General features: G+C 37.1%; 1 non-coding gene across 1 annotated transcript; it reads right to left on the bottom strand.

The window, feature by feature from the left end:
- Positions 1 to 759: 759 nt before the first annotated feature.
- Positions 760 to 885, bottom strand: LOC112321196 (U6atac minor spliceosomal RNA). Its single transcript, XR_002976491.1, has one exon. It is a non-coding gene; the product is annotated as a U6atac minor spliceosomal RNA (small nuclear RNA).
- Positions 886 to 20462: the final 19577 nt, after the last annotated feature.

Below are 20462 nucleotides of genomic sequence, written 5' to 3'. Positions count from 1 at the left end.
GTTTTTTCCCTTGTGATTGATTTCTAGTTTCATACCATTATGGTCAGAGAAGAAGCTTGATGTGATTTCAATCTTAACTGTATTGAGACTTGTTTTATGTCCTAAGATGTGGTCTATCCTAGAATAGGTTTCATGTGCACTCGAAAAGAACACCTATTCTGCTGCTTTGGGGTGAGATGCCATGAATATATCAATTAAATCTATTGGATCTAGTATGTCATTTAAGACTGCTGTTTTCTTGTTGATTTTCCCTCCTGAAGGCTTGTCAGTCGATATCAATGAGGTAGTAAAATCTCCTATTACGACTGTAGTACTGTGGCTCTCTCCCTTTATGTCCACTAATATTTGCTTCATGTATTTAAATAGTCCTGTGCGGGGCTCATAAATGATTACAGGGTCGTCTCCTCTCGCTGGACGGCTCCCTTTGTCACTACGTACTGTCCCCCTTTGTCTCTCACTACGGCCTTTTAAAAAAATTCTATCTTGTTAGACATATTGTTACTCCAGGTTTTTTATGTCCATTTGTGTGAAATTTATTTTTTTGTCCATTTATTTTTAGTCTGTGTGCATCCTTTGTTCTGAGGTGGGTCTCTCATAGACGGTGTGTATATAGGTCATGTTTTCTTATCCATTCAGCTACCCTGCAGCTTTGATTGGATCATTTAAGCCATTTACAATTAAAATGATTATTGATAAGTATGTATTTATTGCCATTTTATGTTTTTAACTGTTTCTGTTTTGTTTTTTTTCTTCTTCTTTTAAAAATGGTGGTTAGTTGCCACAAAGTTGGTGGCAATGCCTTAACAGTATGCATGTCGTTAGGCCCAAGGGCCTCTTCCACCCTTGTCCAGGGGAGTGCTTACCTTCTCTTCTTTCATACAACAGTCTTTGTCTTTTTAAAGATCTGTCCACACTTCTTGGATTGCTGGTTTTGTGGTAACAAACTCTTTTAGCTTTTTCTTGTATGGGAAGCTCTTTATTTCCCCAATTTTAAATGATGCCTGCTTTTACTACTCTTTTCAACATAGTCCTGGAAGTCCTAGTCACAGCAATTAGACAAGATGAAGAAATAAAAGGCATTCAAATTGGAAAGAAAGAAGTAAAACTGTCATTATTTGTGGATGACATGATACTGTATATAGAGAACCCTAAAGGTTCCACCAAAACTACTAGAAGTGAGAAATGAATTCAGTAAAGTATCAGGATACAAAATAAATATCAAGAAATCAGTTGCATTCATATATATATCAGTAATAAACTATCAAAAAGGGAAACTGAGAAAATAATCCCATTTATAATTTCATAAAAAATACCCAAGAATAAACTGAATTCAGGATGTAAATGATCTGTACTTAGAAATTATAAGAACCCTGAGAAAAGTAATTGAAAAAGATACAAATAAATAGAACCATATACCACGTCCATGGATAGGAAAAATTAACATAATTAAAATGCTCATACTACTTAAAGCGATCTATGGATTCAACAAAAGTCCTATCAAGATACCAATGGAATATTTCACAGAACTAGAACAAATATTTCAAAAATTTATATGGAACCACAAAGGAGCCAGAATAGTAACAGCAATCTTGAGAAAGAAGTATAAAGGTAGAGAAATCATGCCTGATATAAAACTGTACTACAAAGCCATAGTAATAGAAATAGCATGGTACTGGCAAAGCTCCTAAATGGACATTCCATTAAGACAGACATACAGATCTATATTACAGAATAAAGGCCCAGGTATAAACCAAATCCTTTATGGTCAATTAATATTTGACAAAAGTGGTAAGAACATACAATGGGTACAGACAGTCTACTCACTATATAATGTTGGGGAAAATGGGCAGATAAGTGCAAAAAATAAAACTAGACCACCTTCTTACACATTAGATAAGAATAATCTCAAAATGGAATAAAGACAAATGTAAGACTCAAAATAATAAACATCCTTGAAGAAAACATAGTAAAATCTCAGACATTTCTCATAGCAATATTTTTTTTCTGATATATTTCCTCAGGCAAGGGAAACAAAAGAATGAATAAATAAACATAACTACATCAAACTAGAAAGTATTTGCAAAGCCAAGGAAATGACAAAATGAAAAGACAGCCCACTGGATGGGAGAACATACTTGCCAATGATACATTTGATAAAGGGTTAATTTTGAAAATTTATAAAGAATTTATATAACTCAACACCAGGAAGACAAACAATACAATTAAAAAATGGGCAGAGCTCCCAAATAGACTCCTCCAAAGAGGACATACCGATGGCCATGGCCCACAGACATATGAAAAGATGATCGATGTCACTACTCATCAGAGAAATACAACAGAAATGAGATACACATCACCCCTGTCTGAATGGCTATCCTCAATACATCAGCAAACAAGTGCTGGCGAGGATGCGGAGAAAAGGAAACCTTGGTGCACTGTCGGTGGGAATGCGGGCTGGTGCAGCCACTGTGGAAAGCAGTATGGAGTTATTTCAAAAAATTAAAAATGGAACTTCTTTACGACCCAGTAATTCCAACTCTGGGAATATACCTGAAGAAATCATAAATATTAATTTGATAGAATATATGCATCTCTATATTCACTGCAGCATTACTTACGGTAGCCAAGATTAGGAAGCAGCTGAAGTGCCCAATAGTAGATGAATAGATAAAAAGCTGTGGTCAGTTTACACAATAGAATACTACTCAGCCATAAAAAATAAAATGCAAAACCCTGAAATTTTACCTTTTGCAACAGTGCGGATGGAGCTGGAGAGTATTATGCTAAGTTAACTAAGGCAATCAAAGAAAGACACATACCACATAATTTCACTTACATATGGAATCTAATGAGCAAAGTAAACAAACCAACAAAATAGAAACAGACTCATAGATAGAAAACAGACTGACAGCTGTCAGAGGGAAGGGGTGGTTGCAGGGCTGGGTGTAAAAGCTGAAGGGGTTGAAGGGATTAGGCAAAAAAAAAAAGTCTCAGACACAGGCAACAGTGTGGTGATTGCCAGAGGAAAAGGGGTTGTGGGGAAATGGAAGAATGTAAAGGGGAGGGGTAAATGATGATGGGAGGAGACTTGATTTGGGATGGTGAACACAATACAATGTACAGATGATATATTATAGAATTGTACAGCTGAAACCTATATAATTTTATAATGTTATCCCAATAAATTCAATTAAAAAAGGAAAAGGGTACATCACGTAACACCATGTGTGAATATTAAGGGTGCCTAGAGTTTCTTCCAAAGGAAAAATAAAGTTTGCATCCATTTGCACATATACAAATTAAAGATGTTGTATGTATTGGTTATCTCCGGGGACTCTTTTTTTTTTTTTTTTAAGTGATTTCATATTTAACAACCTTCTCTCAACAGAAGTTTCCTGGATTTTCAAGGAAAGACATAATGCAACATTTGTCATATATTCTGGCTAAACTTTTGTAAAAAGGTTTACTCTCACACAGAGAATGGGTGTTTTAAGAAATTGGCATTAATTCCAAGTAATTGATTTAATTTATTTATGGTTTCATTTGCAGGACTCATGAGTAAATGTCAGAAGAGATCATGTATTTATCTCTTCATGTCGTCCTTCTGGCATAGAACCCTGTACTCTCAGTTAAGGGAATGAGAATAAAGGGTTAAACATCACCATTAAATATTTTTGTTTGTTTATATATAAGACAGCCACAGGAAGCTAAAATACTAAAAATGAGAATATATTACCTCAGAGGCTGGCTGTTTAAAGTCTGCATTGTATTCACAATGCTCTTGACAAGGAGATCCCCATGGATATTACAATCTAAAAGCACCACTTGGGCCTCGATAAGGGGATTTTATTTGGTGGTTATTCCCTCATTTAGGTAAATTACTGAATATGAATTGACCAGTTGACAGCTATCTAGAAAACAGATAAATTTATCCAATACTGTTTGCAATAGATTCATGAATTTAAATGACCTGCCTCCTAGAAGTAGTTAAAATGGTTCAGAAGAGAACATCCTTCTAAGCTTGGTAATTATTCCTAACTTGAATTTTATTTAAAATGGCTGATACCTTCATTTACTAAAATTTGTGTCTTTCAACAAACATTTGAGAAAAAGGCTATTTCTGAATCATATTCAATAGGGGCACATGGAAGCCCTTTTCAGAGGAGGAACACCTCAATGGGTACAAAGATACTTTATTATAATACTAAGTAGCTCCTTTAGTATGATTCAGAGATAGAAGATTTTACTTGTTATTTCAGATTTATTAAAAATAAACATTTAATTTATCTTATCAATAAGAAACCAGGATTCCTGAAAAAAATAAATGGTGACAAAATATCAGAGTGGGAAACAGTCCTCTTTTTTGAACATCTAGTTCAGACAACTACTTGATAGTTTGTGAGATCCTGAAACTAGAGTTATACACCAAATATAACCTCTACCTGTCACATCGCACCTCTGAGTCTCACCCTTCTCATCTGTAACATAAAGCATGCACAGTCCATGCCAGTCATTGTGCCCAGTCTGCTCACTGCCTCTGTTGATGGAGAAGACCTAGACTCAAAGATCACTCTGAGACCACACCCCTGGCTCTTGATTGCCTGGAGTAGACATTGGCTGAGGAAAGCCCAGTCGTGGACTGGCCAATGTCCATGGTGAGTCCTGGCAAAGGAAGACAAAGTGCTGCCTGCTTTGAGAAACTGACTGAAGAAATAATCAGAGAAGTTAGGGGATAGAAATATGCATCAAATCCATCTTGAGATAGTGTTGGCTTATGAGGAATTAATACGAGCTCACATTGTCACAATGCATGAGCACAAGTCTGTAAAATGGGTATAAAATATACCAGTCTCTAAGGGCCATACTGCAAATAAAGTTTTACATGTAAAGTACTTGTAACAGTTCCTGGCACATGGAATCTCTATACAAGTATTTTCCGATATGTCAGTGTTGTCAGCATTTCTGTTACCGTCATTCCCGTGTCTCCCACCTCTGAAGAATGTGGGGACTTTCAAATCTGCTCCATGGTGCATGGGATGGAAGGAGAGTGCCACACTCTCTTTGTCACACCATTCTTGTCACTATTTGTCCTTCACTTCTGTTGGCCTAAATGGATGTCAGAGCCTTCCTGTGGCTGCTTCCTCCCAGGATCCCAGCAGGCAGTGAGGAGTGATTCTCTTCTGCTCTGAGATCCTCAAAGTAATGGGGTTTCCCATCACTCAGCATCCATGCTGAGGAGGAGTCAGGCCCAGGAATGCTTTGGGTCACTTTCTTATGTCTTTGTGTTTCTTGTCTCTGATTTTTCTGCAGATGCACTAGTTTGAACTTGGGTTTGTTGAAAGGACTTGCTCTGACTTAATATTCCCTGCTCTTGACCACACCGTGGTTTCCACGCGCTAGTTCTCCAGGCTCTGGCTATTGCCGAGATAAGTCAAAGGGTATCTAGAAAATACTGCATGATAAACACACACACACATATCACAAATTTTCAAGAACAGTCTGTGTATCCATTCATACATTTTTATGTTTTATGAAGTATTTATATTTTCACTTTAAGATGATTTTTAAAAATTAAAAATCGATGGTAAATTACACGAAATACCACATTAGCATCAATTGCAATGACTTATACAAAGTCAACATATGGCTAACTAAAGAAATATCATATTATGGACTTTTGCACATATCTATGAACCTTATTGATTATGTTTAATAGTATTTAAAGCACTACTTAATTTTCTTTGCTAACATTTTACTTACTGTTTTTACATTGATATTTGAAAAGAGTTTATTCTCTTGGCTATTGTGACTGGGTGCATGGATATTTGCCTTTGACACATTTTGGTAAAATATTACATTTCCTTCACTAAAAAATAGTTTTCTTTCTATAATAGGTTCCAGTTTAACAGGAATCTCAGTTACATGACTTGGGAAGACCATATGTTCCTCTGGCTGCTCTTCCTGTCACTTCCATGAATTGTCAATTAAATTATGCCCCTTAGTTCATCCTATTTTTTTTTACTAGATGTAAATCATAGAGCAGGAGCATCTACAACTTAGTTTATTATCTACGTAAAGGGGGTTGAATCTCCTTTGATTATACTCTATATAATTTTCACTCTTCACATGGTCTTCAATTTTTTTACATGTTTTCCCATTTTTCTGTAAGTTTGTCCAAAGTGTCTTGGCTCCCAAATTGGACAGCATTATAAATAATCACCTGTGGCTTTTCTTTTGTTGGGAATTTCTACTGAAAGTGTTTTATTTTTCTTATAGTACTGTAAAACCTATACTTAAGTTTAATCTTTTTGTATTTTTATGATTTTTAAAAATGATACTGAATGCCTCAGGTGTTTTCTAAGAATATTATTACTAAGGGAGAGTGAGACAGGCTTTGCCTGGGACAGCAGAGGTTTTAATTGAGAACAAATTTTTCATAAACTTGCTGCTTCCCCTGGTCTGGAATCTCCACTCATTGTTTTGACTTACAAACTACTTGGAAAACTGGAGGTACACCTGCATATTACAATGAGGCAGTTTTTATGGGGCCACGCAGCTGCCATCTCTCATCAGCTTTGGTCAAACCAATGGCCATGTGCACTCCTCTGTCTTCTTGCCACTCTTTTGATTGGCTTTTTTTAAAAAAATAATCTTTATTTTATTTTTTCCATTATCATTTAGTCCCCTTGTGCCCCCCACCCCCAGAAATCACCAAACTGTTGTCCATGTCCATTAGTCCTTTTTCTTTTTTTTAATCCTTCCACTCCATTACCCCTGCCACTAGCTGTCATCCTGCTTTCCGTGTATGAATCTGTCCCTATTTTCCTTGTTAGCCCAGTTTGTTCATTAGATTCCACATATGAGTGAAATCATATGGTATTTGTCTTTCTCTGACTGGCTTATTTCACTTAACATAACATTCTCCAGGTCCATCCATGTCGTCGCAAAGGATAAAATTTTCTTTTCTTTTGTGACTGAGTAGAATTCCTTTGTGTAAATGTGTCATAGTTGTTTTATCCACTCATCTACTGATGGGCAGTTCGACTACTTTCAAATCTTGGCAGTTGTAAATAACACTGCAATGAACACAAGGGTGCTTATGTTCTTTTGAATTAGTGTTTTGGGTTCCTTTGGATATATTCCTAGAAGTGGGATAAGTGGGTCAAAAGGCAGATCCATTTTTAATTTGTTGAGGTGTCTCCACACTCCTTTTTTTAAAAAAAGATTTTATTTATTTTTAGACAGAGAGGGAGAGAGGGAGAGAAACATCAATGTTTGGTTGCCTCTCTCATGCCCCCTACTGGGGATCTGGCCTGCAAATCAGGCATGCACCCTGACTGGGAATCAAACTAGCAACCCTTTGGTTTGCAGGCTGGTGCTCAATCCACTGAGCCACACCAGCCAGGGCTCCATAATTCTTTCCACAATGGCTGCACAAGTCTGTATTCCCACCAATAGTGCAAAAGAGTTCCTGTTTCTCTACCTCTTCACCAACATGTGCTTGTTGATTTATTGATGATAATAGCCATTCTGACAGGTGTGAGATGATATCTCTTTGTGGTTTTAATTTGCATTTCTTATGGTTAGTGACATTGAACATCTTTTCATATGTCTATTGGCCATCTGTACGTTCTATTGTCTTTTTTCAAGGATGGTGACTGTGTGCCTTTGCTCATTCTCTTCCCAGTTTCAGCTGCTGATTGGAAATGTGTTATGGGGTCAGATTTTCCCTGAAGCCCAATTTTGTGCCCCAAAGTCGGCTTAACCTTTATGAGCCTAACAGTTTAGACAACTCTTTATTTTGCATAGTTTTTTTAGATATTTATGTCTGTGTTTAGCAACCTTTACTTTTTTTTAGTTTTATTTTCATTTGCTATATAGGTAGATATAGATATTAAACTTTAATCTTTAATCTGAAGCTCTATAATTTGTGTTTTCTGTCCAAAAAGTTGACTTTCTTCAACAGATGGGGAAGAAAGTAGTTAGGTGTGGAGTTTTAAGCTAGAAGACAAGTTTTAAATTCATTTTGGGAGTCAGAAATGTCTAGGGAAATATTCAAATGCCAACAGAAAATGTGAAATGTCTAATTTAGTAAGAAGTAAAGAATTTTAGAGCTCCTGCTCTGAAGAGTTGTGGGATTCTTTTGTCAGTCTTGGCGTTGACACACACAAAAAAGAGAAAATACAGGAACATAGACTAATCAAGGGCTGGCATTTGCTGAGTAGGCTTAATGAAATGCCAGTATGGCAAGAACGTTGGTTTTGTTCTCTGCAGACGGATTATATGAGAAGCAATGCTGTTTGCTAGAGGAAAGACAACAGGGACACTGATCGAAAATGTACATTTGCATGAGAAGTAACACCAGCTTCATGAGGTGCGATACCAGGTGTCATGGGAGAGAGAAACTGAGGATGGCAGTATGGGAGGCTGCAGAGAATGGTGACATTTTGTTAAGGGAGCTGAAGTGGTAGCTGAATCTAAGTGATGAGAAGAAATGCTGGGTGTGGCTTGGCTTCCGCGGTTGGTTCAAATTGTGGAGAGCAAGGGCTTATGAGGACAGTCCAGGGGAACCCTGACGGTTCCCATGGTGAGAGAGTACACTGGATGGACGAACGGGCATGAACAGAAACACCCTGGGGGAGGTGGTGTGAGAGGGACAAGTCAGGATGGTGGGTGTGAAGATATCAGAAGTGTGGGTGGAAAGAACCCCCATAGGACTGGGGCTCTTTACATCAAGGTGGAAGGACATGTTCTCAAGCAGTATTGGAAACCAGAGGTGATGCAGACAGCTGACGTCTCACGCAGTAGCAGGGATCAGGTCTCTGGGTCACGGTTCGCCAGCTGGACTCCAGTACTCACCTGGTGAGTGGGGTGTGGGCTGTGGTACGCAGGGTACTGTTTGGAGTCAGGTCAGCCTGGATTTGATTTACTCATTTGGGATTTGTGTTCCGGATGAACAAGCTCTGAAAAGACCCACTGTTTTTCAGAACTACAACCACGGACTGAAAAACGGCATCTCTGTGGGGATGCAGATAGTTTTTTCTTTCTTCCTCCTCCAACCAGTGTGTCTGAGTTTGGGAATTTTCTATATTATCTGACCTTTCACAGGACTTAAGCCCTAATTTCAAATCATCCCCTTTTCAAGTCTACTCATCAGGACATCAGTTGGTAGGTATTACTCGCGGAGGAACAAATGACATTTGGAATGTATTCCTTAAAAAGTCACCACTAGTAAGTCATGAAAATCATCTGAAGTGATAGTTTTATAGCATTAGACCAGATAGAATTGTGAGTATATTTATTTATTAGATACGTAATTTAAAAACATACCTTAGCTAGAAAATACCTCATGGATTATCATAGTCACCTATACTAATTAAAATTGCAAAAGGAGAAAAAATAGCAAAATTCAATGCACTGATCCTAAGTTCCAATAATCAAATTTCACAATGTAAGTATTAGCATAAACATTATGTTTTCCCCATATAAAGTTACTTTACAGGAAGTAATCTGGTCATGACTTCTTCTGGCAGAGAGGATCCTGGGGGCTTATAGCAGGCATGTGAGTATTTCCTACCTGCTATTCCTCTATATAATGCCACCCTACCACTGTAGCTCAGATTTAGGGGAAGAACATTTGGCTTTACCCCCAAATTCCATAAGAAGTGTAATATTTCTGTGAAAGATGCGTCCTGCTTCCTGGCTAACATGTAGGATATCCGGTTTTATGTCATAGGCCCCGATAGAATGTGAGCTACTAGCTGCGGGTACATATTTGTCATGCCAAAGGTATCAGAGCATTTAACTATTTATGGAATCATGCAGATTGTTCTCTCTACCTGTCTACTTTAAAGTGGCTCACATTGCTGATCTGCCCACCAACCAAAAACATTTTTGAAGTTGATGAATCATGTGGTCAAATAACCTGTCAGATCAGCTTATGAAGTCACCCAGTGTAATGAGATGTGACCCACTGGAGTACATCAATTACTGGAAAGGTTTATTGTGGCAGACACTGGTAGAATATGTGGTTTTCCCATTAAACATCTCTCATTAGCACTGAGAGAGTCAGGCTTCATGTCCACATGAAAAAACTAGCATTAGAGTAGCAATAGAATAACTAAACAATTAAAAGAAAAATTAGCGAGCTACTATCACACTGCATATATTTTTGCCTGACTGTGGTTCGCTAAGGTCTCTGTACATATCATACATGTACGAGTGTGTGTGTCTGATAGTTGGGTGTAGACTGTCAAGCTGACAAGCTGATGCAGATCCCGGCCCATGGGATCTGTGTGTTGTAATAGCAATGGACAAATTCACATGGACTACCAAGTCCTGTGGAGGAAAAGGGATGGCAAGGCCACTCTCTCAAGAGGAGAGAGCCCAGAGCCTTGCCTTGACAGGCTTTTATTGCTTTTCTGGGTACATTACATTGAGGATGGGCCTCATTTACTTTGCACAGGTTCAGCTTTAGGTGGTTACAGAAAACAAAGGAGAGGATGTTGCTAATTACATCAAAAAGGAAGGATATTTGCAAATGTACAGGGAAAAGTGGTTGAACTGGTTACACTTGTCCTTGGAAGGTTTAGCATAGATCAGTAAACATTTGCTGCCTCAATTCAAGGTGGGGCGTTTTAGCAAAAGCAAGCCTCAAGTGGCCTAGGTACAATGCAGGCCTGATTCCCCATGAGAGAACCTATCTGTGGGCGTGGGTGGGTACTTTGTGCTGGACCTCACTTTCCACTGGCCTTTCCGAGTGGGAGCTAGGCCCACATCACACAGAATGGTCTCCTATAATAAGCCATCTTTATTTAGTACCCCAGCCAGCACCCAGCCAAAGGACACAATCCCAGATAAGACAGAGAGTCACATCTTTCCCCATTATGACCCAGTGCCATCTGCAATGTTCCCATCTTATCTTTGAGACACTCCAGATCCCTTCAGGAGATGAAGCCTGGCAGACGGGAGTGGACACCCCACGTGTGGAGGTTCACACAGAGCCAGATGCAGGGCACCACGACAGTTAGGCAATCACTGATCTCTTCTGGCCTGAGTTTCTCTGAGTCCAAAAAGAACATTTGAAGACATAGGAAACAGATTCCTGTATCCTCAAAACACAGGGGTGTTTTGTGAGCTGCCTTCATTCTCTGTAAAACTGACAACTTCTTTTGCCAATGACAGAAATTTTCAAATAACATGAGTGTTTCTAGAACACCCATGGTCCATAAGTGATGGCAAAATGGAAGAGGTGATAAAAGTGGTGAAAACTTGAGATTATTCTTGAAGATGGCCCAGGAAAGCCCTCTTTAAGGCCCTCTTCTGAAGAGTTTTAAAGGCCTAGGGAAAAAGTGATGTGTAGGAAAGACAAAGTAAATACAACATATATGTCATTGATAGTCTTGGTGAAGAGAGAACCAAAAAGAAAACAAATAGAAACTTTTCAGATACAATTTAAGAACACTTTCACACAACAAAATAAGATGTGTTCTCATGGATTGGAAAGATGATGCAATCTTAACTAATCAGCACTAAGAGAGGGCCTAGAAAGTTGGTAGACTACAAAGATAAGGGGAAAAATTGTTTGAACAATAAGAAAAAGAGCCATGCCCCCTACAGCACCTATAGGGGCTTTGTCAGTCTGATTTCATGCGTCTTCACAGTAGCTTTCAGTTGAAGAAGACAGTGTAACTGCTCCAAGAAACTCCTCAGGAAAAAGCATGTGCTTCAAAACGATACATGTAGCCAGATGATTATTCAAACACATAAAGAACATAGCCTTACTTTTAACACGTGAAAACTCAAGACATATAGTTTACATACTAGACAGCTAATTTTCAACTGTCAATAAATGAATAGAAAAATTAGAGTTAAAAAGTAAATAAATTTAAACATAAGGCTTAGGGGAGAACATAATGGAAATCATAATTTTAAAATAAGAGGATTATGAATAAGTATGGTGATAGAAAAATATGCATAACCTTTTAATTTTGATTAAGAGGATTCTCTCCTCCACTATAGTTTCTGGAACATGTATAAAGGACATAGGGACAAAACCAAAGGTGGGCAGGATCGAGGGTGGGAGGTGGGGATGGCTGAGGTGGGGAGAGTGGTGGTGGTAGGGGAAATGGAGACAACCGCACTTGAACAACAATAAAAAAAATTAAAAAAATAAAATGAATAAAAAAACAAAATCAAAAGGTTCTAGTAATCTAATATTTGAATGGACTCAATTATGGGTTAAATATAAATAAATTTCATCTCAGTATTTCCAAAAGGTGCTTCAAAACTCAACTGAAAAATGTAGATATCACTCAGTTATGTATGCATTTTATATATTAAAGAAACAACTCCTAGTAATATTGTGGAATATTTCTTCTCCTAAGCACTAAGATTATGAGACAAGTTAATGGTAGCTTATGTGATTATCATCCAAGAACTATACGAGAACCTTTAAAAAGGATTTGGATCTTAGGATAATTTTTATATTATATAACCCTAACCCTCACCTACTACCACCCCCCAGTTCTAAATACCTTTGCTAGGTTTTATATTTCCAGCTAATTATGATCTACTGATGCTATATACCTTGTTGCCTGGAATAAAATTTGGGATCAGCCAAAATTACTAACATGAATTGTAGAATCTGCCACTAATATGTGGAAGGTTCAAAGATGGCCCTTGTATTATCTATTTAACCACATATGTCAAGTTAATTTGAGGGAGCATGCCAGAGTCACATGGCTAATTAATGGAGAGAATTTGCCGGATTTCAAACCCTTGACTACAAGACTAATTCTACGTCCATATTTTGATGTAGCATAATATCCTATTTCTCTACCAGATTATTTCACTGCCATTTACAACCATTATGGTTGACGCTGTTATCATCATCATCACCACTACCACCACCACCACCACCACCACTCTCACATTACCAGCATTATTACCACGACCATCATCATCACCATCACCATCATTATCATCTTCACCATAAGCATCATTATTATCATCTGGAAACACTTCCCAGAATTCTGTCTTCCAAAGTCTCTTCTCCATTACAAAGTCCCACTTCAACATCTCCAGTGACTCTCACCATAAAAGTATAACCCCCCTCCAATTTCTCTACAAAAACACCCCCTCAGGAATATAAGGAAATAGGTATAAATGAAGCAAATGAACTGTAGGACGTGTGAAAGTTAATATAGGTACATGTACCTTGTTTCCATAGTTACACCCACAAGGAGGATGCTTCAGTAAATTTAGCCAAACCTAGAAATGGAGACACTTTGAGACAGGTAAAATACTTTTTGGTTATTTGTTATACTGACACAAAGCTAGGGGTTAAACGAACCCCTGGCCTTTGAAATTTAAAGAGATTGCTTAAATTTTTGTATTTCAGGTGATTCCTCATACTTAAAAATAATTTTCTACTTTTTTTCTATATATTGCACATACGTTCTCTAATGAATCTCCTATTAAAAAAAGTTACCTTCATCTTTGTATATTATCTTACTTGGCTATATTTGCCTTGTAGCAGTTAAAACTACATGTCATCACAGTACATATTTAAATGCCTACTGTCTTTCCGGTAGAAAGCAGCAACCAAATGACAAGGAATTTACTTTATTTACATTGTACCTACAACTATGGACTTACCTGGTACTATTTACAACCTAAATTTTGGTAATATTGGCTTCTTCCCTTTGCTGTTTATTATTTTAAAAATCACTTTTACATCAATAACTGATGTTCACATTTAAGCTTCCCTCTGGGGTATAGCTAGAACAAAAAAAAAAGAAAAGCAGAATCCTTCCCAAATGTTGAACAATTGATAGTTTCAAAAGGCACCTAAGTACGCTTATGAGCCTGGTGATGCTTTTCTGAAGTTTACTGGCTGAAGTCACTTCTAGTTACACATATGATGTATGAAATGTCGTAGTTCCAGATTGAAAATAACAGAGTTAACATGGAATTGTATCTGAAGTAATTCAGCCCAGAACATTTTTATTCAGTATTAAGACTCATTATTTATTGCTCCACAAGCCCTACCAGTAGGAAATAAAGCTTGAGATTCCTGGTAAGCAGAATGAGCTTTTTCAGTACTCTGTTTTTTCCTAGTTAGTTAAAAATTCCTCAGAGAAACTGACAGCTTTCAGGTTATAATTTTCACAGAAATGTTAAATACGAAAACTTACAGAAGAGATAATTTAAAGGGAATTATTTTTCTACTGCTAACATCTTCATTGTGTTTTGTAATAAAATAAGAATTTATTAACATCTTCACAGTGTTTTGTAATAAAATAAGAACAATATTAATTGACCAAACAATAGGGCAAGTTATTATATATGGACATAAACAAAACATGGCTTAAATATAAAATTTTGTTGCAGGACCTTACCAGAGGTAGCAATCATTCCAGTAAAATGGAAAATGTTGCAAAAGACCTTGATGAGAGTTTTCCATGAAAGTCTAGAAGATTGATTTGTTACCTTACTCTTAAATGTGATCTAAGTACTTTAAGTTTTACACTCCATGTAAACAAAAATCCGTGCAAATACAGGTATTAGAATAAAGATCCAAAAAGAATAAAAATTCTTCATTTTCAAAGATGTTCAAAATGTAGCTCAAGAAAACCAAACATATAATGAGAGTTGGGGGATTATAATCCAAATAGCTACATGGAAGTTTTCACATATTACAGGTTATGGGATAATTCAATATTCCTTTTAATAAAACCACAAAACTTAACATTTATTTTATTTGAGGTCTTATGTTTTAATCTGACTCAAGTCACAGGTAAAGTCTCACCATATTATACTGTGAATAAGAATCAAATAAATATCGGCACCTTTTGCAGAGAAAAACATTTGGAAAATAATCTACTCAGAATGATGGGCTGGGAGAAGAATGCTAGGGTTAGTGCAGGTGTGGCCCTTTTTCAAAATATTTCATGCTACTATATTCAGTAACAGGTTTTGATACTTATAAAATTAGGAACAAATCCTGGTAAAGGAGAAAATGAAGACAAGGCTTGGGTCACTATGGGTGGTTTCATGGAGAGGGTTATAAACTCAAAGGCAGTCAGAAGTCCCTCATTTCTCAAGTCTTACGTCATTTAAATTAAAGTTATGGCTAATTCATTAGGTGTTCTACGAGTCCCCTGTTAGATTGTCACAGTAAACCCACACAAGAGTTCTGCCATAAAGTCATTAACAAGATGCATGAGTCCCTGAGTTCTCTGCTAACTTTCCACGTCAAAGCCCAGTGACTTACAACTTCCATTCCTGTGGGCAGCAGGGATGTTTGTCAGCTATTATGACTGGACTTGCAGAGGCACTCAATTTACAGTATCTAGAGTGGAGTGAAAAGGAATGAACATCTGTATGCTTGCTCAGATACTATGTCAGGCGATGCGAAATTAGCTGTCATAACAAGTCCATAAAGCCTTAACACACTATTTGTCTTGCTCAGTTTATAAAGTACATAAACTACGGTAAGCGGATCTAAGCTGGCTCTCTTTGGAGGACAGCTTGCTCTCGCGGTAATGAGAATCTCATATGGATTTGACCCTGCTGAGAATTTTTCTTCATCTTTGTACTGTCATTTTACTTGCATGCTTAACAAGTATGCAACAAGTAAACCACAAGTAGTTTTATCTTCTATGAAAGCTTCAATAAAATAAAAGATTTAGAAATGTCCCTCCTTTTGTTTACCATCTGAAACCTGGTAATTATAACTTGCAGTTCAGATTCAGGGATGTTTTAGTGGGAATATATGAAGATAAGTATACCTGTTTCTCCAAAGTAATTTATAAAGAAAGAGGGATTGAGAAATCAAGAATTAAAAAGGCCATCTCTTTGATGGAACAATTATACTTTTAAAGATATTTAACAAGTGCTCCAATTTCCTTCAAGTGAAGGAGGATGATGTTCTGCATATTAGCATGTCTCACTGCTGACTACTATTGACTCCAGAATTTCCAGGCCAGAGGTCAGAACTGTGAGGTCTGTTTAACTAAAAGGGCTAAAAATCTAAGACTTTAGATTTAATATAGGAATATTTAGACCAGGGGTTTCAAAGATAATCTCCATTTACAAATGTGGCACAAGAGGTTGAGCTGTGGAAAAGCTATGCACCTGAAGCTGGTCAGCCTATTCTCACACTCCCGAAAATACTTTAAAAACTGCACAGAGGACAGGGTTTGCCCACATGCACAGACCCCTCAGCATTTTCTAAAATATTGCTTATAGAACAGATACCACAAGATTGTGCATTAGAGAAGATGGGACACACAAATAAAATGTTTAACTCTTCCTTTTAATTTGATTTACTCATTTGATGTGGATTCTATTTGGGAAAAAGTAGTCCTTGGGTAATGAATCTATAAATGCCCAACAATGACTAAGCAATAAACAAACGGCTGATGAGCAGGTGACTTTTTTTTCACTTGGTATCCTCATTTACTTTAGTGTAAGTTTAGTGGAATTGAATGTAAAAATATCCTTACCATGTAAATCAAGAAACAATTCAAAACAAAGAAAGGTTACAAAAATGGTTGAAGGTGAAACTGAAATAGCTTCAAACATCCTACATGGTTTATGAATTGAACATTTTGTGGGATTTCTTCTGAGTCTTTTTAGACATATATTTCTATACATTTTGATATCAGATGACATATACCACATTTTTTGGACTATAAGATATACTTTCCTCCCTCAAATTTGGGAGGAGAATGGGGGTGCATCTTATAGTCCGAATGTAGCTCACCTGGCTCTCTGGGGGTGGTGGGGGTGGTGAAGCAGGGTATTTTTTCCTATTTTCCTCCTCTGAAATCTAGGTACATCTTATGGTCTGGTGCATCTTATAGTCTGAAAAATACGTTACTTTATTTCTATTGTTCTCCCTTGAAATTGTAACATGGCGGTCTTTCATTTTACTAGATGATTTCCATACCATGTGTCCAACATGAGGATTATAGCGCTCACAACTCTGTGCAGCTGTTGTATTCCTGATCGTGTGTTAGAGCACCACACAGAAGAGAGACGGCGTGCACCTTCAAAGACCTGCACCACTCTGAATTCTTAGGGTAAATCAACAAATTATTTTCTACGTACCTGGTGTCACCTGCCTCTTTAAGTGCTCTCATTTTAAATCTTTCCTAACTTTAGTAGGAATTCAGATACTGCATCATTTATTTGGTTTGGTTTAGTTTGAGAATCTAACACAGACAGGACCAGCTGATATTTAGTGAATTTAGTTAAAGTAAAACATTTAAGCGCAACATAAAAAAATAGAGACATATTTCCACCACGTGAATTCGTGAAAACCCCTTCATCGTCGTTCATTGGATTATCACAGATCAGATTGTTGCCAGCGAAAAATGAGTTCTTGTGGTGTCACAAGGAAAAGAATTTCCTGAGACCCTCACCGGAGGATGGGGTTTCATGGTAAATTTTATTGATGATGTAAAATTAAGGGGGTTTCCCTCCTGATTTCTTAATGTCCCATCTCCATCTGTCTCACCATGGAAAAGGCCTAATCTTGTCTTCAGTAGGGCCAACACAAAAGCCAGTGTCCAGAGTTTCTGCTCCATATTAGGTCCATATTAAGAGGAAAGAAAAGGAGAAAAACTTCGATGTGAGAGGGAAACATCAATTGGTTGCCTCTTATATGCAGACCAACTGGGGACCAAACCTGCAACCCAGCTATGTGCCTTAACCGGGAATCAAACTGGCGAGGCTTTGCTTTGCATTGCATGGTGATGCCCAAAACACTGAGCCACAGGGATCAGGGCTGCTATGCTATCTTTATCAATATACTTATTTATAATTATAAAATGCCTTATTTTTTCTGTAATTTTTTCTTATTTTGAAGTCTGCTTTGATTGACATTCAAATAGGCACTGCAGCTTCCTTTCACTCAGTGTTCACATGTTGCGTATTTCCCCATTTCATTCAACCTCACCCCTGCTTTTAAAATTTGAAGTGTATTTCTTTTTCACACCAATCTTTGACTTTTATTTCTTTGTCTTGATTATTTACATTTAAAGTGCTAATTAAATCTCAAGAGAAGTAATTCCTGTGAGTTAAACTTCTAGTTTACCATTGGCTTTGTATTATGAAAATTTGGGGCCAGACATGGAGAGCTTTCTGAGACAAAGTTCTTAAATTACAGTTCAAATCATTTTTATTTGGTCTGAATATTCCAGACAATTCTACAGTCTCTAGATCTATTCTCAAATCCATACCATTAAAAAAAAATTTTAGTGTGTTGACTGAGTTTTTTTTTTACATTTTAGAAAATTTAAAACTAGGTTACCTCAACTATCAATTTTAGCCATCAGAATTATATTTTGTTCTTTTAAAAATGATGTTCTGCATTTTTGTTGCTGTGAGTAAAAATGAGATTTTTCAGTCTCTCAAGTACTGATTTATGGTTTTGCATTTGAAACGTGCAGCAGTCTAGCTGACACGGAGAGCCTCAACAGTACTTGATGTTCTCTAAAAATGAGAATATCTTTGAGTGCGCATCCTCCTAAAGTTTGGATTTTTATTCCTTCAACTCCTGGAATATATGTATGTTCCACACTTGTGGAATACACACACACACACACACACACCCACACACACCCACAACTTTGATTTTCTTTAATAATGTTTCAGGACATAAATTTATGTCAAAACTCATGATTTTGGGTTTTTAACATTAGGTACCAGAACACCCAATGTTACTTTTGTTTCATATGGAAATAATTTTTTCATCTTCCCAGCCCAACCAACCAACCAACCAAACAATGAATAAACAAATAAAAATAAGTGTATCCCATATTTCAAAATTTTTCTAATGACTTCAGTGGATATGCAGAATTTTCAAAAACATGATTTGCACCATGTTTTAAAACATGATAAATATACGTGTCTTAGCTCTGGCTGCTGTAGCAAAATGCCATAGACTATGGCTTAAATAAGCTATTTCTTTTCTTAGAGTCCTGGAGGCTGGAAGGACCAAGATCAAGGTGCTGGTAGATTTGGTGCTTAGTGAGAGCACTTGCCAATGGCCACCGTTTGCTGTGTCCTCACGTGATCTCTTCTTTGGGCTTGTATAAAGAGAGGTCTGTCTTCCTCTTCTTAAAGGGGCACTCTTCTTGTAATCCTTTTTTGTATAATCTCATAATAGAACCCCCACACTTATGACATCATCTAAACCTATTTACCTCTCAAAGGCCCAACCTCCTAATGCTATTACATTGGGGGTTAGGGCTTGAAAGTACAGATTTGAGGGAGACACAAGCATTTAGTCTACAATAATCCGTAACCTCCTCTCAGTCTTGGATGCTTGCAAGCCAGAGTTTCAAATTAAAAGAGGATGTGAAGAATTATTCCTTAACACAAAGTGACTTTGTATCTCTTTCATGCATATGTTATAGATTCACAGATGAAATAAAATAAAGATTGGGACCAGAAACAAAGCTGAACAAAAATATATCTCCAAGGAGTGCAACAGAAACTATGAGAGAGGAAAGCTGCATTTAAAATGGTGTCAATTATGAGAGGCTTTCACGGTCAATGCTAAAGCAGGGTTGAAAGCAACAAGCATTAAGTTTGACAAATCAATCATTATTTGTTAATTAGTTATTCTATAAAATAATTTAGAAAGTTGAAGATATTTGTATTTTGTATAATGTGCAGTTAAAATCATAACTGAAAATTTGTATGTCTGAGGATTGATTACAAAAGTCATTAGCAGAGGTCTATCAGTCCTCAACAGAAAATGCAAACAGAAGTTTAAAAGTCTATTCAGTTAGTGAGGTAGAAGCAAATAAGAGTAAGGACAGTGCAAGGGAAGAGGGACAGTGCACGGGAGGAAATAATGTTAACCGACTGCCTGAGTTCAAACGTGACTCTGATGAAACCGCCAGCAAAATAATTCAAAACATTGTGCCTCAGCTTTCTCATCTATAAGACGGGTTTTTCTAGAATCAATAAAAATGGCATAACGTGTTAATGAGAGAATATAGATTTATAGTAAATGTGTTGTCTGAATAGCATCAAAGGAAGCGAAGTGGGATCCCTACACCATCTATTTACCAAAAATAAAGTCCAAGTATATAAGACATATACTTATTTTGAAAAATAATCTGAAGCAACAATAATGTTAGAAGAAGACATAAGCAGATCATAAAATATTATTACATGCCCTGGCTAGTATAGCTCAGTGGATTGGGTGTGGTCCTGCAAACCAAAGGGTCACCAGTTCAATTCCCAGTCAGGGCACATGCCTGGGTTGGGGGCCAAGTCCCCAGTGGGGGTGCACAAGAGGCAACCACACATTGATGTTTCTCTCCCTCTCTTTCTTCTTCCCCTCTTTCTAAAAACAAATAAATAAAATATTAAAAAGAATAAAATAAAATATTATTTCAAAATAAGAGAGACATTTCTAAGTGTGAAACAAAACTCAG

This window comes from Desmodus rotundus, chromosome 1 (assembly GCF_022682495.2).
Source record: "Desmodus rotundus isolate HL8 chromosome 1, HLdesRot8A.1, whole genome shotgun sequence".
Taxonomy (NCBI): domain Eukaryota; kingdom Metazoa; phylum Chordata; class Mammalia; order Chiroptera; family Phyllostomidae; genus Desmodus; species Desmodus rotundus.
The sequence above is the reverse complement of the archived record's forward strand: the minus strand, read 5'-3'. Positions and strand labels throughout refer to the sequence as shown.